The 13,440-nt window shown below is 45.9% G+C and overlaps 1 protein-coding gene across 2 annotated transcripts in view; it reads right to left on the bottom strand.

Moving 5' to 3' along the window:
* Window positions 1-4,429, bottom strand: part of Kank1 (KN motif and ankyrin repeat domains 1) — a 194,298-nt gene extending 189,869 nt beyond the window's left edge. For both annotated transcript variants that reach the window (XM_013348094.2, XM_026781269.1), the window contains exon 1: window positions 4,117-4,429. The gene's annotated coding sequence lies outside the window, so the exon portion shown is untranslated. The remainder of the gene's footprint in view (window positions 1-4,116) is intronic.
* Between the last annotated feature and the right edge of the window lie 9,011 nt (window positions 4,430-13,440).

The raw sequence follows: 13,440 nt of genomic DNA, 5'->3' as shown, positions 1-13,440 counted from the left end.
TCACTGGAGAATTCCCAACTAACCCATGGGGGAAACCCACCCTACTCACCCTGCATGTGCAAAGCCCAACTACATGGGGTACCATGCTAAGTCATTATGGAGACAAATGAAGTATGAAGTCACCTTGTGTGCCCTCCCAGCAATAGTCAATACTGAGTCCAGCCTCCCTTCTGATACCCAAGACCTTCCAGAGAAACTCAAGCCCTAGCAGGGAGTGGCAGTATAATCCTCAGCAGGATTGCCCTGTCCTAGCCTTAGAAATAGATGCCGTGCCCTCTGGGATCAGAGAGAAGGGATGAGTTTTGGTTTTCACTTTCAACTTTTTGTTGTCTGCCCTAACTGCACTGTGAAAATTAGAAATCTTAAAATTCAGAATTTAGAAATAGCTCAGACAGAGTACCGCCTCCTCTGCTAGGGCACACTTGATCAACAGAGCAAGTTTAGCTCGTATAACCTTCGCAACAAACTCTAGGAAGATGATTTGTTATCCCTGTGTGGTTTTGTTTGTTTTGTTTTTTTTATTTGGAGACAGGTGTCTCTCCCAGACCAGCCTTGAACTCATGAACTCATGAACATTCTGAGACTCTGGGACTACAGCCTACTTACCCATTTCACAGAAGGGAAAGTGAAGCCTAGAGCAGTTCCTTAGCTCCTCAAAGGCTCATAGAGCAAGCAACAGGTCCTACATTCCAGCCAGGGGATCTGTGCTTAGAACAACAGTATTTACTTACATGGGCAGGCTGGCTTGACAGTCACAAATCCATGAACAAAGGTGGCAATCTCAAACTACCATTCAAATGTCCATCACATGTCCAGCGGCACCGGCACCTAACTTCTACAGCTCTGCTTACCTGAGCTTCTGGTTCTCAAGGTACAGTCCCCTGCCTGTCACCCAGATCCCTGATACCTGCCCCCAATCTCTGAGAATGAGCCACTAGGAGCCCACTGCAGGCAGGTCTAACCCCTGCCTCCTATTTGGCTCTGTACCTTTTGTGCCTCCCCACTTGCTATGTATGCAGGCTTCCTCCATCAGGACCCTGCATGTCATAGCAATATAATCATTATTTACCAAACTTAGGATATCACTTTACTCACCAGCTCTCCCATTAGGGAAACTTCCACTTAATTCCAGTGGGGGGAAAAAAAAGAAGCTGCAAGCTCCAGCTACAGGAAGCAGCCACACATGGACCCCAGTTTCTCCAGTCTTCACCAGGAGCCCCCACAGTGCTGGTGGGCAGGGAGGAACCGGCTCTCTTCCTAGAATCTCGAGCGTGGCTCTGCCTTTCTGTGGGCTCTGCGGTTTAGCATCTTCTTGAAAAACAGCAGAGTCCCCCACCACTTCTACTGTCCCAGAAGCCCACAGTGCCTGCCTGCCCATTGTGCGGCTCCCTAAAGATGCTCAAAGAGCTTCCTCACTTCCCCCAAGATCCCTTGAAGGTCGGCCTGAGACCGACACATCTTAGAAACCACTCCTGAGCATTCACCGCAAACACCAAATAGAGAAACATCAGATGGACAGCTCAGCTGTCCAGAGCTGGATTTTGCCCGACTTTAAATTTTTACATATTCTTCCTGGACAAACAAAACAAACCGCTTTACGGTAAGTAGATCCTTCTTTTGTCTCCTAAAGCCCCTGGCTCAGAGCCTTTGCCACAAAGTATCGAACAAAGAAAAACTGAACGTGGCTGTCCAATGAAATTGCAATTTAGTCTATTTAGAAGGAGGATATCAGGGTCAACCTCATCCTTAGCTTCAGAAATAGCATTTCAACCCACAAGAGACCCTCTCGCTCTGCTGTATTACCAATTAGAGATTTCTTTACTCAAGTCCATACAACGTTCTGAGGTCCCTCGGCTTTACAGGGAGCCGTGCAACAAGGATTCAGAGACTTGCAAAGGAGAAGCCCCAGCTACTAAATAACCAAGAATGAGAGAAAAAAATTACTCACAAAGGTCATTTCTGCAGCAGTACATACCATTCCAAAGAAAAAATGACATCCCCAACAGCAGGAATGATAGGTGATTAGCAAGAAAACACACCCCAGCATCATCCCAGTGCCTAAGCTGGACGTGGCAGCTCACCTCCGCAATCCCAGCACTTGGAAGTTCAAAACTACCTTCTGCTAGACAGTGAGTTTGAGGCCAGCCTGGGCTAGATGAGATCCTATGTCAATTCACACACACACATGCACATACACACAAAAGGTTTCATATTTTGATAACAATACTCAAAACAATTAAAATATAATGTTTAAGAAACACCACAAAAGTATTAGACTTGTGACTTCAAATGAACACAGGACACTGTTACAAGCCTCCTATTTAAGTTTAACTATAGTTTAAGGCCAGTATAAAGCTCACACACACTGCTGATAGAAGTACAATCTAAAAAAGAAAAAACTACTTTGGAAATCTATTTGACATTACCATGTAGTCCAAACACTCGCTTAGAGACCCTAACTTGACTCCTATTCCCAACATATGTGTATATACATATGCAAGTATGCAGACTCAAAGTCCCAATTGCCACAGAAACTGTTACAATCCTAAAATGGCTAGTGGGGACAGTGGAATACTACACTGTCGTTAAAAGGAACCCAAAGCTTTGCTTTCTCCCCATTGAGACCCTTCCCCCCTCATCTTTCCTGGAAGAAAACCCCTTAAGAATTCACAGAATTATTAACCTAGTTTCTGAGGTACTTTCTTCCCAGCTAGTCTGGGCAACATTTTCAATGTACTTTTAGGTGCTAGGAGTGGAGCCCAGTGGTAGAATTTAGCATGCTTGAGGCTCTGAGTTGGAGCCCCAGGACTAAAAACAAACAACCCTTGCTTTTAAATGTGAAGATCACACACACACACACACACACACACACACACTTAAACTCTCTCCTTAGTGCACATGCATGCTCTCTGATTCCTTCCAGTTCCCACCACCACTGCCGCAGAACTCACTTTGGCTACAGTAACTCAGTCAACTATAGCAACTGGAGGAGGCAACCCTAGGGCTCAGAAAGATCAAAACCAAAGGCCCCTGGACGCTGGCGACTAAATGAATTCCCCTTCCTAGAGCACAGGCAAGACACACTCCTCCATGTTCACACTTTTTAATCTTACCCGCAGGCGCCCAGCTCAGCACCTTTCCCAAAATGTAACAGTAAAACAACCAACGTCTGGTCAGTTGTCTTCTCGCTCATTATCTGTCCCCTCACGATGGGTGAAAGGCCAAGGGGGCCGAAAGAGCGAATGGCTGCGGGGGATGGAGGGCGTCTAAGGTTTTTGTGGGGAGGCGGGGGTCAAGGAAAATCTTTCGGCTAGCGTTGATGATGACATAATTTTATAATTATATTAAAAGTCAATGACTCGTGAATTTTAAAAGGTATATTGTTTATTACATCTCAACTTTTTAAATTAAGCTTAAATAGATTAAACGTGGAGGGACCCAACAACTTACTGGAGAGCCATGTACGTACGAGAGCAAGATTAACAACTAAGTACCGTATAAAAATTAACTTGAACAAACTAACCTTAACTAAATAAGCAAGGAAGGAGGCTTAGGATCTCACCTAGTCCAGGTGACGACCAAGGTCACTGATCTAGGGGATCAGCATTCCTGATTAGTCTCCGACTCTCGGTCTGATTGCACACATTAATAAAATGAGCCGATCCTCAGAAAAGAAGTGCGGAAAGCAAGCGCTGGGGGACGCCACAGAACGTTGTCAACGCGAGCGACATGGCCTGCGCCGGGTCAGCTAACTGAGCGCAGTCAGCTCCTGCCGGACCGCCCGCGAAAAGTTGCCTTTGAGAGTTGCAAAGGGACCGAGTGAGGGTGAGGAGACCAGACTCAACAGCCCCGGCGGCCCGGGAGCGCGGGGTTCCCCACGTGCCTGCGCTACCAAGTGTGCCTCGGGACGCTGCCACCCGCCCTACTGGACCTGACACCGTAGGCCCTCAGGAACCCACGCCGGTCCCAGAGCTTAGGGCGGTCCCTGAAGGCCGCTCCCGACCCCTCCCCCACGCCCAGACCCTGCAATACCAGCAGGGCCACCTGCCGCTCCAGGACCAGGATAAAGAGGTCCTAATCGCCGCTCCCTCCAGCCAGGCGGTCTGCTGATCTTACCCCGAGACGCTTCGGAAAAGGGTGCTGCGCCGCACCCCGGCTCCAAAAGGCTGGGCAGGTACCTAAAGGCCAGCGCGCCCCACTCCGGGTCGGAAGGCGCCGCCCCCTCGAGCGCCAGCGGTGATCCCAGGCGGCTGCTAGCTGAGGCAACCCCACCGACCTCCCCGGAGCAATCCCACGGCCAGTGTCGCCGTGCGCCCCAGCACGCACCAAGAGTGCGAGGCTAGGCACCGGGCTAGCTCGGAACAAGGTCGGAGCCCAAGCGCCCCAGATCGTCCCTGCAGGGGACAGAAGCGCAAAGCTGCCTCAAATCACCTCCAGCGCGGCTGGTCTGGAGCTGGCGCAGGGCGGGCGGCTGGCGGGGCGGGACCGGGAAGTGCGGGGCGGGGCCTCAGGCAGCGCCAGAATCAAACTCCAGTTGCGCCACGAGCTTGGAGCCGGATCCTGCAGCGCCGCGCACCAGTTCACCAAGGCTACCCGGAGTCACCGAGTGTAGGGACACACGGGCAGGGGCAGCCCAGGCAAGGCTCTACTCGGGAAGTCTTCCATAGCCCAGCGCGCTTTGTACCAAGGAGCCACCGTGGAGAGCCCAGTGCGCCTGCGCGCCGCTGCGACTTTTCCAGGCACACCTCCGCACCTCTGGTTCCTTCTGGCCCGCACGACCCTCCCATTCGCCGGGAGTGAACTATCCTTCCCGGGAGGGCCCTTGGTGCAGGCAAGTTATCGCCCAGGAGAGCTGGGCGCGCCAGGTTTAAGTTAACATCCCAGTAGTGCCTGTGTGCGGTGCCGCTGAGACGTTGGTTTGGGAACCTGGATGGATTAGGGAACTCGAGCTCGCGAGTCTTCAACAGGGCCTCTCTGGAGCGTTTGGAAACTTCCAGCCAACCAGGACGCCACAGGGACCTAAGCGTATTCCTCCCAGCACCTCGCGAAGTCTGGCGTCCTAAGTGACTTGACCTGACTTCAGGGTGTGGAGCCCATGAAAGAAGTTTGTTGTCCTAAAACCTCCATCTGGAGCAAGGGCAATAGATCCGCAAGAGATGAGCTAGGGACTGAGGCTCTTTTAAGAAGGTGCTTAGGGATAGGAAGGCCAATTAGCCAGTTAAAACTGCCGGGGTGCAAAGTCTGGAGCCAGAAGGATCAGGGGTTCTAAGTCATTCTCTGCTACATAGCATATCCCAAGCCAGCCTGGGCTACATGAAAAACGGGTGTAACCAAAATAAACATAACTCCAGCTGTGGAAGCTCTGATTGTCTGGATGGGAGGCTCTTGATCCCCCCCCCCCATGAGCGGGCGCACACACACACACAGCCCGTACTCCGAGTGGACCTTACCCACACCTCACTATTTGTCTGTTAACTGTTTCGAGAAGAGCCTGAGGTTGTGCGGAGAAAGGCTCACCCTGGAGAGAAGCTGCAAACTAAAGCTTCCTTGGTTTACCCGGAAACACTCCTGTGAATTCCTCAAACGACTGCCCCTCCCCCAGGTCAGGTGGTTAGAACAAGCAAACACAACCCAGAATGCTCATTTTTCTCAGCACTTTCCTGCTCTCTGGGTGACCGAGAGCAAATCATTGCCTCCTGGGGCCCTCAGTTTCCGCATCGGTTAATGGGGCCCTTGGATTCAGGAGACGGCCTCCCGCATCTCTCTTGCTCTCGTGCCGCCGCCTTGCTCAGAATCAGAAGCACTGGGATTGCGATGTTTTAAAGGTGTCCTCAGCTGGCTAGCTAGACAACTCAATATGGGAACTCTAAACTCAGGAAGACTGGCCACCTTGGTAAAGAAGCCGTTCACAAAGACATCCGACATCATGCCTGGTCTTCATGTTCTGGCCTCTGCATGCATATGCAAGTGTATATTTACCTGCACACACTAATATGCCCACACGTGACCTGTACACACAAACACCACACACATGCAAAAAAAAAAAAAGTTAATACCCCCCACACCCAGAATCCAAGTCTTGACCTCCTCTTCATTCCGCCCTCTTTTTACATTTAGTCAACAAGTATTAAGCACATAGGCTCTCAAACTGGCAGGCAATTGTGATCAATAAAAAGTATAGCAGGGGGATGGAGAGATGGAGTTAACAAGCACTGCCTACTCTTCCAAAGGTCCTGAGTTCAATTCCCAGCAACCACATGGTGGCTCACAACCCTCTGAAATGAGATCTGATGCCCTTTTCTGGCCTGCAGGCAGACACACAGACAGAATATTGTATACAAAATAAATAAAATTTTAAAAAAGTATAGCAGGCCTATGGTGGTGGTGCAAGCTTTACACCCAGCACTTGGAAGACAGAGAGTGCATCTCTGGGAGTTCAAAGACAGCCTGGTCTACGAACAGGCGGCCATCCAGTGCTATACAGTGAGATCCTGTCCCAAAACAAACAAAAGAGCAGATTTAAAATTTCAGATTTCTATTTGACACTTTATTTTAGATCCACTCATATTCTAACAATTAAAATCAATTGATACATATCATTTACCCTCTCCATGCACACTTGGAGTGTTTGAGGGGACTCACAAAGTTATAGACAGACCATGGCCACTCATTTCAGAGTAACTTCATCACCCTGGAGAGAAACCTCAGAGCCATATCGGCAGCCTCCTGCTCTCCACCCCTTCCCCAGCCCCTGGCAACCACTAAACTGTTTCCTTTCTGTCTCTAGGGTCTGCCTGTTTGGTTTCATGAAAGAAATCATAGCAATATGTGGGCTTTCAAAGCAGAGGCTTCTTTCACTTTGAAGGTCCATCCAGGCTGGAGTGGACATCAGTATTTGATCCCCAACCCCAGCTCACCTGCAGTGAGATGGTACCAGGGATCAACTATAAGAGAACAACCGTCTTTTGAATTGAAAAGTTTATAGAGTGAGATATTTCTTGGAAGTGCAACATGCAAAAAAAAAAAAGGAAAGAAAGAAAAAAGTCACATGTCAACATACATAAAAGTTCTTGAATTTATGTAAAACATACGAGCAGATGAGCAGTGATGTGAAGCTCTTCTAGAAGAATTCTAATTTCATCAAGCAATGCCTTTGTACATGCACAGGTCATCATACTGCAGTGTAAGAATGCTGGATCACACACTAGGGATGTTTAAGAATAAGTTTGTTCAAGCTGAACTGTAAGGAAAGAGTCGTGTGGGTCAATGAGTGAGCACTCATCCTTAGCTGTAAAGGAAGCCCACGCCTAGCCTCCTATTCATATCTGTGCAGTAAACTTGCCTTTGCGTCCGAGTGTCTTGATATCGTCCCTCTGATTTCAGGTAACAGCACTGAGGTACAGGTGAACCTGGGATTGGAGGATGGAGGGAGACAGTTGGACCATTCAACCAGAAGTTGGGTGATTTGGGCAGAAGTAGACTTAGCCAAGCATTCTTAGAAAAGATTTCAAATGGACCTTTGGGGTGATTTTTTTTGTTTTGTTTTGTTTGTTTTTTGAGACAAGATTTCTCTGTGTAACAATCCTAACTGTCCTAGAACTAGCTCTTGTAGACCAGGCTGGCTTTGAACTCAGAGATCTGCCTGCCTCTGCCTCCCGAGTGCTGGGATTAAAGGCATGTGCCACCACTACCTGGCTGGGAGTGATTTATTAAAGATTAATTTTTGTTTTAAAATTCTGTGCATTGTGTTGAGGAATATTCCCTCACATTGTGTGAAGAGGTATCACTGTGGTTGGTTTAATAAAGAGCTGAATGGCCAAAGGATAGGCAGGACAAGGTTAGGTGGAACTTCTAGGGACAGAGAAGTCTCAAGAAGAAGAAAGGCAGAGTACCCAGCCAGATGCAAAGGAAGCAGGACATGCAGGAGGAGAGGTAAAAGCCACAAGCCATGTGACAGCACATAGAATAGAAATGAGTTAACTTAAGTCATAAGAGGGAGTTAGAAATAAGCCTAAGATAGGCAGTGGTGGGGCACAACTTTAATCCCAGTGCTCAGGAGACAGAGGCAGGTGGATCTCTGAGTTTGAGGCCGGTCTGGTCAACAGAGCAAGTTCCAAGACACCAGAACTGCTACACACAGGAAAATCCTGCCAAATAAATAAATAAATACAAAACAAGCCTAAACTAAGGCTGAGCTTTCATAATTAATAGGTCTCTCTGTCATGATTTGGGACTGGTAATCTGTATACAGAAGTTCCTGTGCTGCCTGGTCCCCCAATTGTTCAGTCCTAAATAAACACACAGAGGTTTACATTAATTATAAACTGTTTGGCCTATTGCTCACATGTATTACTAATTAGCTCTTACAACTTAAAAGAAACAAAAAATTTTATCTATGTTTAGCCACGTGACTTGGTACCTTTTCTCAATAAGGCATTTTCATCTTGTTTCCTTGGTCTGGTAGCACCACCTATACTTCCTACCTGGCTACCAGCCAATCAGCATTTTGTTAAACCAATATGAGTGACAAATCTTTACAGTGTACAAGAGCATTATCCCACAGCACTTCCCCTTTTTCCTTTTCAAAACAAGAAGCCTGAATCTAATCTTCTTTGTTTAGCTTTTCTCCTGACCATTATCCATAACAACTTGTAACCAACACTCTGAACAAAGACAAACATCCATAATCAATTTTTTTGGGAATGTGGGCACAGTTTTCTAGGCTATTATTAATAACAATTGGAATTCATGCAACAGCAGTCCAAGAAAGCCTGCTACAGTGGTATGTGGTGTTCGTGTGTGTGTGTGTGTGTGTGTGTGTGTGTGTGTGTGTGAGATTGTGGGCAGGTGCCTGAGGAGGCCAAAATTGTCAGCTTCCCTGGAGCTGGAAATACAGGTAGTTGGAAACCAAATTGCTGGGACCCAAACTTGAGTCCTTCAGAAGACCCACATGCTCTAGCCTCCGAGCCACTCCGCTAGCACAAGAACTTCGGGGTTCTTAAAATCACAAGGGGAACTCATTTGTTTTGTGGTAAATGAGCTTTTCCATGATGATGACCTAGAATTGCTTCTGCCAGGACTGCTTCAAGTCTGTGTTTGGGTTTTTTTCCGTTTGTTTGTCTTATTTTGTTTTCTGAGACAACTCTTGCTCTGTAGCCCAGGCTAAACTTGAACCTGAGAGGTCTTTCTGCATCAATATTCAGAGTGTTGGAATTTCAAGTGTGAGTCAACACTGGCTCCTTTTAAGGCTGCTTTAAAGCATTTTATCTAAGCTTGCAAGAGCCAGGAGTATTTTTGCCTTTTTTCTTAACTTTGACGTACACACAGTGTCTGAATAATAGACAGATCAGTAAGTTTCAGACTGCTCGGCGTGGCTTGTAAGAGCTAGGTCTATACAGCATGCCCAGGTGTGTACCAAGCAGTGCATGTGGTGACAGTGTAGACACTGAGCTCCCACCATGCTTGCTCTTGTGATTTCAGCCAGGACTGTGGATATCCCCATTGAATACCGTACAACATTGATTTAGCACAGTGGTTCTCAACCTGTGGGTCATGACCCTTTTGGAGACTGAATGACCCTTTCTTTCACAAGGGCCGCATGTCATATATTTACATGACAATTCATAACAGTAGCAAAATTATAGTTATGAAGTAGCAATGAAAATAATTTTACGATGGGGAGTCACCACAACATGAGGAACTGTGTTAAAGGGTCTCAGCATTAGGAAGGTTGAGTGCTACAGAGATTTGCATTGGTATAGATCTTAGTTTGTTGATACAAATTTAAGGTCAATTTTGTTATATATCTATTTCTGCTCTTGATTAAGGTATTGTTTGTGCAGCTCATTTAAAAATGCAATGTATAATGAAGAAATATAGGTTAATAGAGAGTCATCTATAATAGTCAAGCTTGTAGTCATGTTAGTTGGGTTTTCTAAATATACAGAGATATATTTCAGTTAGATAGGCATTCTTCAAATCAGAAACCTTCAGAATATGGCATTTAAAATTAAAATTAAGACTTTTCCTAACAATGAGACACGTTTGCTCCTGGCAGCATTAATCTACTTCAAGAGGAAGATGGGCATCGAAGAGGCTCCTTATGGAGTTTGCTAGCCATTTAGGCAAAGACCTGCTCTTACCTGGACTGCTTGATGTTATCTTGTATGAACTGGACATGCAGGACCCACAGAAGAATGACTGCTGAATTTTCCTAAAGAAGGAGAGACAGTCTTTCTGGATTCCTGTTTCATGAAAGAACAAAAACAGTCTGCCAGACATTCTGCAGGACACAGAAGAAAGTGACTGACAAGCTGACAATATAGGCAGAACTGTCTTTGAAATTTCCTGTTTCATGGAAAAGTCTGCCAGATAGTATGGGCCTATAGGCTGGAGATGAATGGGCCTCAATGTTACAGAAAAACTTTGGATGACTGTCTAGGCAGTGAGATGTCTGTCAATTCTACAGTTGTGGAAGTTGCTTACAATGCACTTACTGTTTACTTAGGTAATATATCCTTCTGGAGTCTTTGATGGAATTGAAGAATAGATAGTTATAGTTTTTCTTAGTAATGATAAAAGATAAAGTAGATATAAATATTGTAACTGTAATTCTTACTTGATACCTGTTTTGTTATATGTAGTTTTACTGTGTTAAGGTTAAAACCTTTTTTATTTAAACAGAAAAGAGGAAATGGTGTGGGAAGTCCTTCTGTATATGTGTTGCTTTAATTGGTTAATGAATAAAGAAGCTGCTTTAGGACAATGGTTTAACAGAGTGTAGCCAGGCCGGAAAAAGAGAGAGAGTAGGCAGAGTCAGGGAGACGTCATGGAGACACCAGAGGGGAACAATGCCAACTGCCAGCTGGAACCTTGCTGGTAGGCCACAAGCCTCATAGTAAAATGTAAAATAATAAAATGGGTTAATCAAAGATATAAGAGTTAGCCAGAAATACGCTTAAGCTATTGGCCAAACAGTATTGCAAATAATATAGTTTCTGTGGGATTATTTCGGTTCTGGGCAGCCAAGAACAAACAAGCAACCTCCTACTACAGCTGAGAACCACTGTTCTCACAGTTCACCTCTCCAGGAAATTGTACGTTGCATTATGAAGTAACCTCTCAGCCAATCCTGGTGGTCTACACATAACCCCAGCCCTCAGGAAGCTGAGGCAGAAGGATCACAAGTTAGAGGCAAGACTGGCTACATAGTTAGACTCTAAAAAAAAAAAAAAGGTGCTTTCTGGGTTTTTCATAATTTTTTCTGTCTTCAATATGTGTAATATACAAAATATGGTTTATAGGCCTTCTGTTAGTAACTGCAAGGCAACATCAATCTGTGTAGCTAATTTAATTATATGGGGATTTTTCTATCTCACAAAGGGTAGGCACTCTGATGTACTATTCAAGGGTAAATTGTATCTCATAGGGCAAGCCATGAAAGAGTCTTCAAGGTTCAGCTGTTATTTCTGGCTTGAAGTTCAAGTCCATCTTGGTAAAATAATGAGTTAAAGTATCACTTTCATTTCTTTTTTTTTTAAGATTTATTTATTATGTACACAGTGTTCAGCCTCCATGTATGCCCGCATGCCAGAAGAGGGCACCAGATCTCATTATAGATGGTTGTGAGCCACCATGTGGTTGCTGGGAATTGAACTCAGGACCTCTGGAAGAGCAGTCAGTGCTCTTAACCTCTGAGCCATCTCTCCAGCCCTCACTTTCATTTCTTATATTTGTTTCCACACTGCTGTTTCCATATTTCATCCAGCTTTTGTGTGTGTGTGTGTGTGTGTGTGTGTGTATTCGTGTGTAGTGCATCTTCATGTGTGTGCATAGTTGTGCATGTGGAGATTGACACTGGGTGTCTACTTCTCCACCTTGTTTTTTAAGACAGGGTCTCTCGCTGAACTTGGTGCTCACCTGTTGGGGACTGTGGACCCCCAGACCCTGAATTTCCTGTAAACAACTTGTTTTTTCCTATGCTTGCAGCTGCTTTGAGTAAACAACTTGTTTTCCTGAGCCTTGCAGCTGCTCTGAGCCCGAGGCAGGGCAGTGGTTCCTGGCGGCTTGCAGCTGAAGGATCCTGAGAGCTAGGGAGTGGCCATTGGTCAGTTAAGGAACCCTATATAAGCTGCCCTGGAACACAATAAAGTGGGCATTCTTAAAGCATTCTTGGCATTCTTGTTTCAACGATGACTCATGTCTCTGTCTCAGTGTGTGCGTGTGTGTTTCGATCTCCAGCCCCTTGCCTGGCTCGCCAACAGTACTGCAGAGAGTAGCGTGAACTGTCCACATAGTGCATAGAGCGCTTACACATAGCATGCAGAACGGGCAGGGGTTGCTTTACACTCACCAGTTCAACTGGATAACAAGCCCAGGGGGCCGGGGTCCTCTTGTTTCCACCCCTTGAGCAGTGGGATTACAGCTGTACACCTCCATGAACTGTGCATGGGTTCTGGGAACAAGAGCTGATCCTCATGTTATTGCAGCGAACACTTTGCTCTCTGAGCGCTCTCCCCAGCCCTTCAAATACCAGTTTTGAACACATAAAAGTCATCATGGTTGTTTTCTGTGCAGTTACATAAATTATTATATTAATAATTTATACTAGCAATTAATCCAAAGCTCAGTTGTTGTTATTTGTTTGACTTTTTTGAGACACGGTTTTTCTGTGTATCCCTGGCTGTCCTGGAACTCATAGAGATCCACCTGCTTCTGCCTTTTCAGTGCTGGGATGCATGTACCACTACAGCCCAGCTTTTTGGTTGTTGTTGTTCAGTTTTATTCTTTAAAAATCTGTCCATCAGGCTGGGTGTGGTGGTGTACACATTGGATCCCAGCACTTAAGAGACTGAGGCAGCCAGATCTTTTGATGCCAGCCTGATCTATATATAGAATTCCAGGATGGTCAAGAATATAGAGAGTCAGGCATTGGTGGCACATGCTTTTAATCCAAACACTCAGGGAAGCAGAGGCAGGTGAATCTCTGTGAGTTCGAGGCCAGCCTGGTATACAAAGCAAGTTCCAGGACAGCTAGAGATACACAGAGAAACCCTGTCTCAAAAAACAAAACAGAAACAAACAAACAAAAAGAATACATAGAGGGATCCTATCTAAAAAGAAAAAAGTGAGAAAAAAAAAATCTCTCCATCAAGAGCTAGGATTCAGCCCCATAATGGCACTTGCCAGCGAGCCTGTGGTCCTGAATTCAATCCTTGAGACCCATATAGATGAAGGAGAGATCTCACTACAAGATGTCCTCTTCTACATGTATGACATGGTACATACGTGTAGAATACACACAAGATCATGACTAAGAAAATGCACAAATGTTTAGCCTTGTTCATCCTGCAGTTGGGAATTCAGTGTCCTAAGTGTTCCCAGAGGGAACATGAAACAAGGAAGTGAGTCAGGGGAGAGTGAAGAGGACACACAGACAGG

Source organism: Microtus ochrogaster, chromosome 8, assembly GCF_000317375.1.
Source record: "Microtus ochrogaster isolate Prairie Vole_2 chromosome 8, MicOch1.0, whole genome shotgun sequence".
Lineage (NCBI taxonomy): Eukaryota > Metazoa > Chordata > Mammalia > Rodentia > Cricetidae > Microtus > Microtus ochrogaster.
The sequence above is the reverse complement of the archived record's forward strand: the minus strand, read 5'-3'. Positions and strand labels throughout refer to the sequence as shown.